Raw genomic sequence first — 8380 nt, 5'->3', positions numbered from 1 at the left:
CTGGTCTCCAATAGGAGTCCAAGATGGTGGATCACGCTGAGTTAGCTGGTAGGGAACCTCTGCATGAATCTCTCCTCGCTCTCCGTTCTCTGTCAGTTTTCTCACTCCATTTGGTGCTTGGCTGAGTTCTTTATCTCTTCCTTGTGATGTTTTAGGGTTTCAGGATTGTTGTATTCTCTGTTCGGCTTAGTTTTTCGGATCTTTGCTGTGGAGGGACGGCGTCGTGCTTCTGCCTAGAGCGCCATTTTGCCGTTAACTGTATTTTTAAAGAACTTCAGATATAATACATAATAATCTTGAGACAAAAACCATATAGTCAGGATATGCTAAGACTCTACCAAGATTATCAAATCTCTAAACAACTGAATAGTAATAAAAAAAAACTTCATAGGTAAATGATCAGAATTCCTCAATCAAACCATTGGCTTTGAGAATGCTAGATTCAAAAACATAAAAGTTGCGACCAAGTTAACAATAAAGAAATAATAATAAAATTACAACATAATATTGTGTATTTGCTATATAATACCAGGAAAAAACATAAGAGGAAATACTAACATAAAAATTTTAACTCAAAGAGAATCAGATACTTCCCTTGATTTTGACAACACATTCCGTGTAATTTATAACATGTTAAATAAACCTTTTTAGCACTTTTCCTTTATAAAAATTCTTGTGGCTTTCCATGAAGTTTCAGAGTTGTCAGGAGTTGATTGTAGGTCACCATGAAACAATACTTGTTATTTAACCAAAGATCTTAAAGGTAAAAATCTTAGCTTTCATTTCTGTAAGCCATTTGACTTGGTTTTTGGCTCAGGAATCTTATTCTAATGAGAGACTGAATACACAAATAAATTAATCTTTCAGCTCAGAAATCAAAAAATTTTTTGTTATTTTAACAGTGAGAATCCTAATTCTTTGTTTTATATGCTATTTCACATTAAAACTCCTAAAAATCCCACGAATTAAACCATTAAACTTTAGTCAGACAGATAAAACTTGAGTATAGCAAATAAATGTTTTTCAATAAACCTCTTAAATGTTGCCTTTGTTGCATATCTCTTATGGTGCATCCCTTTAAATGGCAAAAATGAACGCACTCATTAGCCGACTTAAATATATGTATATATTTTTCCTTTTGTGGCATAAAAGGACAAAGATAAACCTCTTAAATGTTGCCTTTGTTGCATATCTCTTATGGTGCATCCCTTTAAAATGGCAAAAATGAACGCACTCATTAGCCGACTTAAATATATGTATATATTTTTCCTTTTGTGGCATAAAAGGACAAAGTATATGAACTTAAATTATGAAAAATATCTATTAACTCAATTTAATATCTGTAAGTTACCTAAAATGTCTTTGGAATTATTTTTAGCCTGTATATCATAAAATGTAACTGTAAGTGAAAGAAAGGCTGTTTAAATATTCTAAGATTTCCTTCAACTTTTACTATTTCTCATATTTTTCCCAATCTAATTTTAGCCCTTAAAGATTTTATCAACTAGCTTTGGAAATCACAAAGTCTCTGCTCAACTGACCAGTTCATTGATATGGATATAACCTTAAGGGTCTGGCTAGGAGTGGAAACATTTTCTAGGCCACTTCAGATGTGTCTCATTGTGATTTCTATTGTTTGACTTCTTAGAGTTCCCCTATAATAGAGAGAACTTGTTTACACTTCTATGATTGGGATCCACTCAATTTCTGATAACTATAGCAAAGCAGCAATTTTTTCTTATCTTTTGTCTTAAAAGAGTCTCCACCTAGTTGGAAAGGGTCTTTCAAAAGCTTCCCTGGAGCTATACGACCTTGGAGACTGGGGGCTGGAGGCTGAGGAGGCCTGATCTTGCCCCTCCCTCGCTCTGCTGACTCATGGAAGACATTTACATATGTTTAAGTTGACCTAGGCATTTTAAAGGATAAAAGATAACTCATTTTGTTCTCTTTAATATTCTAGAACTGCTATTTTAAGACAAAACTATCCTTTTTCCTTAAATAAAACACATTTCATATAATATATAGCTTAGGTTACTTAGAAAGGTTTTCCTTCTAAGACTGACATAGTATAGAACATAAAATTCTTAGTGTACTTTTTAAATAGACCAATTTATATCAAAGCATCTCCAAGTAGCTTTTAAAAGTCTAAAGCATAAGACAGAGAAGATGCAGTTTTTTTCTGGATGGAGAAAGAACTGAGGTTCTATGACTAGTCTTACAAACAAAAGCAGTTTTCAGCCATAACCTCCAATCTGATACACACAGAAACTTAGACATAACGCTCTAGACCAGAAGAAAGCTCTTGGAAAAAAGGCGACAGAAAGACCACGTAAACTCACCAAACAATACCACACAAAACTAGGATATGGGGATCCTAGTTTCTTAAAGTGTGTAGAGCAATTTTTGGTAACATGGACTCGATTCAATGGAAAAAACAGGTTCTAGAGAAAACTTATTGTCAGAGCCTCAGATGGAGGAATATTAGACCTTTTGACAAAACCTGAGCATCAAGCAAAATTCCCTAAAGAGGAAAGAAAGGACAACACAAATGAAAACTCATTTTCCCAAAGTGGTCACTGAAATTCCAAGTTACTTCTAGTATACTCAGTTTATAGTGTTTTTAAATATGAACCCCAAGCCAGTGTCTCAGTAGTAGGGGGGAAAATCCAAGCTCATTTATCAAAGATGTTAAGCTCCAATGTTCAAGCTTTCGGTTTCCTTCTTTTTGAACTTAATTCATTCTGCTGGCTAGAGACCTAGTCTGTTATTTTAGACATTAAATATACTAGTTCCTTCAATTGCAAAGTTCTTTAAAGTTACCAATGATTTTAATTTTAACACTGTGATTATTTATTGAGAAACTATATCATAAAAAAGGTACAAGACTACCACCTCCCCCTGCAAATTTCATAACACAGGTCAGGAGCTGCCACCTCTCCCTACAAATTTGGCAAAACAGAGCACTATTTTCCAGGTTTTCTCTGAGCTACAAAAAGGCCCAAATTTTGCGGCTTATAGTAACTCAAAGCTCTTCGAAAATAGAATTACCTCTTTAACGTTTCAAATGCCTGAATCCGGACCTATAATGCAGTTCACCTAATGAGTTACTAAATGTCACTCTTAACCAAACAATCAAGCAAAAATCTAAGAAAGATTCTCCTTAATCAAACAACCAGTTTTTCTAACAAACATGCCAAACAAAGTTTAAGAAAACATGAGAAAGAGAACTAAAAAGAATAAGCAAAGGCTCGCTTTCCGAGAGCACTCACCCCATCGGTGTTGAAGGGACATGGAGTGGGAACACGTGGGTCCAGAAGATAGGACCTCTCTTTGCTGGCTTTTGCTCCACAGTCTAGGTCTCCTCGAGGTTGACTGGATTCATAGCTTCAGAAACCCTTGATGACTACGCCATTAACTGTTGTAGGGGAAAAATATCACAAACTTTAGTAAAGCAAAAACAAAGTTTTATTTGGCATATATTCAAAAGGACAAAAGTGGGAAGTGGACAACCATACTGTTAGAGCCATGTCTGCCTGAGTCCAAAGAGTATTACAGAATAGGCAAGAATGGGAAAACGGACAAGCACGCAGCCATAGCTATGTCTGCCTGAGTCCCTACCCTGTAGTATTTAAACCATGATTTCACTAGTAAAGAAACAGGTCATGGAAGACATTTTGACCTTACTGTTTGAACCTCTCCTGCCCTAGACATTTTGATTCTATGACATATTCAAGAGCTTGGAAAACTATACACCAAAAAAGCTGAAGCCATTTTGAAATTTGGTTTAAAGGCTCACATTTGAAGAACCATATTGTTTTGGAAATCAGCATTTTCCTTGGTTTCTCCATATGGTATTGACCTTAACATGAAAGAACAATCATTAGCAAAGATTAAACCACAACACTTTTGTGGAAGCTACACGTTGTACATACACGAAGAATAAGTAGTGCCACTGAGCCCTGGTGGCACAGTGGTTAAGCACTCAGTTGCTAACCAAAAGGTCGGTGGTTTGAACCGGCCAGCCGCTCTGTGGGAGAAAGATGTAGTAGTCTGCTTCTGCAAGGATTACAGCCTTGGAAACCCTATGGGACAGTTCTACTCTGTCCTATAGGGTGGCTATGAGTTGGAATCGACTCAATGGCAATGGTTTTTTTTTTTTTTTTAACTGTTATTTGGAAAATTGTCTACGGACTCATGCAGAGGGAATGAAAGTCATGAGTAGCATCTTTGAGAAGAAGAGCAATCAGTGAGGTGAATAAAATATACTGTGATGGTTAAGATTGTGTGTCACCTTTGCTGGGCCATGATTCTTAGTGTTTTGGCAGTCATATAATGTTGTGATCACTTCCCTCTTGAGATGTGATATGTGATCACCCCCATGATGGGATCTGCTGCGAGTAGCCAGTCAGTTGAAAGGGAGTTTCCTTAGGTGTGTGGCCTGCAACAGAATATAAGCAGGTGTTCTGGCAAGGCTCAGGGGCTTTTGCTCATACTGGATCCTGCAGCTGGCCTCTGTTCATCTGACCTCCAGTTCTTGGGACTTAAGCTAGCAGCTTACCTGCCAATTTCGGGATTCATCAATCTTCACAGCCTGTGAGCAAGAGCTCTCTGACCTTCCGACCTTGGGTTCACCAGCCCCTGTGACTATGTGAATCGGGAGAAGCCTCTCCATGAGCTTGGGACGTTCCAGCCTCTACAACCACGCAAGCCATTTCCTTGATATAAGTCTATCTATACATATACGTTTATACTCTTTACTGGTTTTGCTTCTCTAGAGAACCCAGCCTACGACATATACCAAATCGTTAGTTTTTAGTTAAAAAAAAATTCTGACAATAGAGCAATTATGGAATATCTGAGGGGAATAATCACAAATATTTGCATGGATTGGTCACAAAATAAGTAGAAAGGATCAGTCTTATATCCAAGACATAATAAACATTTCTGGGAGAAGACTCTGCACAAAACAAAGCTGATAACAACAAAAATTGCCATGGTAAAATGTGCTATTAACTAAAAAATGTTGGAAGAGTCAGTTCATTGTGACAAAATGTAGATTTGCAAAATAATGCCACAAAAGGAAACTCACAATAGTAGAAGTTATATTTGGTTACCAAAAAATTGATATCAACATAAAGCAATTCTTTATTCTAAAATGCATATGAAAAAATCGATTCTAATTGAAAATTTCAGTGAAATAAAAATGGAACAAATTAGCAACAGCTTAAGTGCATCTTCTAGAAAAATTGATTAAGAAATTAAATTGGTATGATGGAGTTTTTCCCAGTAAATAAAATCTTAAATAAAATTCCTCAATATATTTTATTTTTTTAAATTTATTTTATTTTTGTTGTTGTTGAGAAGGGACACAGCAGAATATGTACCAATTCAACGATTTCTACATGTACAATTCAGTGACATTGATTATATTCTTTGAGTTGTGCAACCATTCTCACCCTTCTTTTCTCAGTTGTTTCTCCCCAGTTAACATAAATCCCTAAGATTCCTATCCAATTTTCCCAGTTGCTATTGTCAATTTGATCCCATATAGATAGATCTTAAAAGAGCACAATACTTAGTAGTAAAAATTTGACCACAGATTTATATTAAAAATGTCACACATAGTGAGGGGTAAGATTCAAGTTCAGGTCTGGCCAGAGTAGAACTGCCCTATAGAGTTTCCAAGGATCAGCTGGTGGATTTGAACTGCTGACATTTTGGTTAGCAGCCAAATGCTTAACCAATCTGCCACCAGGGCTCCTTATTACTATTACCATTTCTAAAAACTGAAGGTATAAAGTTTGATCTGATTTCAGACAAATAACATATTTCATTATTTAATTAAATAAGGTAATGGATGTTAAATTTCCCTTCTTTTGAAAAATTACAAAATTCCACAGAAGTGGCAGGAGAAAGGAATGTATTGTCTACATTTGACTTAATTTCCCAATCACAACAGGGTGAACATGGTATAATCTAAAATATTATCAAGAAGTCTCCAAGCAAAAGTATACAAGATGGCATCATCTCCAGGGGCCCCTCTTTCCCCTGTGTGGGTCCAGGTTTCTCTGCTCTCAAAATGTTTCTAATCATTTAATGCTACTGGCAGGAGCCCTGGTGGCACAGCGGTTAAATAGCCTGGCAGCTAACCAGAAGGTCAGCAGTTCCAATCCACCAGGCATTCGTTGGAAATCCTATAGCGCAGTTCTCCTCTGTCCCATAGGGTTGCTATGAGTTGGAATCAACTCGATGGCAACAGGTTAATGACTGGCAGGGTGGTCAGTGATAGTTCAGTGGTAGCATTCTAACCTTCCATGTGGGAGATGCCATTCAATTCCCAAAAAATGCATGCACCTTAAGCATAGCCACCACTCATCCGTCAGTGGAGGCTTTTGTGTTGCTATGGTGGTGAACAGGTTTTAGCAGAGCTTCCAGAATAAGACAGACTAGGAAGGAAAGGCCTGGTGATCTACTTCTGAAAATCAGCCAGTGAAAATCCTATGGATCACAAGAATCTGATGTAGTTGTGTATGGGGTTGCTATGAGTTAGGGGCTAGAGCAGGCGACAGCAACAATGCTACTGGCTAATTTCATATCTTCTAGAAATTCCCCAGTTTCTGGCCCATTGGTGGCACTTTCTGAATACGTATAATTCCGCTGTTATTTCAATACGATTTAGGGAAGGAGCGTAGATTAGGTCTGTTTACTTGAAGTATAAACGTTAGGCGAATAATTGCTTGAATAAGTGGTGTCTACAGGAAAATAAAGATCTATTATAAACATTTAAAGGAAGAAAACTATTATGAAAGAAATTCATCACTGAAGTATGACCACCAGCAGAGGAATGAGATCAACTCCAAGCTATTAGGAAATGTACAACAGCAGATTTAACAGATAATGGTGCATACTTACAAGGAAACCTTAATTCTTTAAAAAATTTGGGATTAGAAAGAGTGCCATCAAAAAACCATTGCATCCTGTGCCTACAACAAAACAGACAATTATTTATGAACTGAGTGGATGACATTGTCAGGAGTGTCCTGGAATATATTCCAAGCTCAAATACCAAATGTGAACAATTCAATTTATAAGACTAGAAGCTCTGCCTAAAGCTAGAGCACACCTAATCCAAACACCTGTTCAACAGGCCCATTTGAATCAATTTGCAATTTGAGCTATTATCCTAAGAGTCCTTCAACATCCCCTGAGAAGGTTTAAAAATTTTTTTATTTTTATTTTCAGCATTTCACTTGACTTAGATGAAGTCTTTGATAACATAATTTTATTCAAAATTAATCAGAAATATCCTGGTGCTGGGAAGGTAATGATTAAGACAGGTAAGTGGTAAATGTTGTTTCTCAGGTCCATGAAAGAACAGAAAAATCTGCATTTTGGACAGGTAGGGGTAGGAGCCACTTTTCAGAAAATAAAGGACTTTAACTTCTGCAGAAGGGTCTTTTTGCTTTAATCCTATTCCTTCAAATTTGAAGTGGCATACATATCACCTGGGTATCTTGTTAAATGCATTTTCATTCAGCGGGTCTGCAATGGGCTGAGATTCTGCATTTTCAACTAGCTCTCAGGTGAAGCTGCCGGCCCGCAGACCATACTCTGAGTGGCAAAGCTTATAACCTCTCCACCATCTTAGGTCACCCAATTCTCATTTTAAACTTTAATGATTGGTCTAAGTATGCTTGCTCGTTTTGTAACGAAAGAAAATTTCCTAAAATTTCCCAGAAAAACCAAACCCGTTGCCATCGAGCCAATCCGACTCATAGTGGCCCTACAAGACGGAGAACCATCCCATAGTTTCCAAGGAGCGGCTGGTGGATTCGAACTGCTAGACCTTTTGGTTAGTAGCCAAGGTCTTAACCACTGCGCCACCAGAGCTCCAATACTTCCCAAAGGCCTGCTAATTTCCCTCGTTTTCAAATGTGAAAAACAGCAATTCAGGATTGCAGCTCCTGCCTCCACACTTGGTTGTCCCTAAGGCGACTTTAGAGGCCAAGGTCTGCTTCTACGACCCTAGGCCAGGTGTCATCCGCGCGGGTGCCAGGGGCGGCTCCGGGCTAGCCCAGACAGCTGAGGACAAGGATGCTGAGGATACCCCACCACGCCTCGACCGCCGACGCCGGCCTTTTCCAGGAACGCACGGGCCCGGCCTCCCCACACGCGGCGGCCGATTGGCCGGGAGGTCGCCGGGCGTGACGTCAGGCCCCGCCCCTCCTGCCCGTCGGCCCCGCCCCGCCGGGTGGCCTGGCGGTTTGGTCTGGAGCAGCTGAAACCGGTTTTGAGCGGAGCCGCTTCCTGTCGCTCGGCGCCGCCGCGGGCCGCCCGGGGAGCGTTGGCAAAGCGGGACGGCGGGCGCCGGCACCTGGGC

General features: G+C 38.9%; 1 protein-coding gene across 1 annotated transcript in view; it reads left to right on the top strand.

The window, feature by feature from the left end:
- GPCPD1 (glycerophosphocholine phosphodiesterase 1) overlaps nucleotides 1–8380 on the top strand; it is an 89872-nt gene that overhangs the window by 16802 nt on the left and 64690 nt on the right. The window lies entirely within an intron of this gene.

The sequence above is a fragment of the Trichechus manatus genome, unplaced genomic scaffold (assembly GCF_000243295.1).
Source record: "Trichechus manatus latirostris isolate Lorelei unplaced genomic scaffold, TriManLat1.0 scaffold00104, whole genome shotgun sequence".
In the NCBI taxonomy this organism is placed as follows: Eukaryota; Metazoa; Chordata; class Mammalia; order Sirenia; family Trichechidae; genus Trichechus; species Trichechus manatus.
Note: the sequence above shows the minus strand (reverse complement) of the source record. Positions and strands in the feature narration are given on the sequence as shown.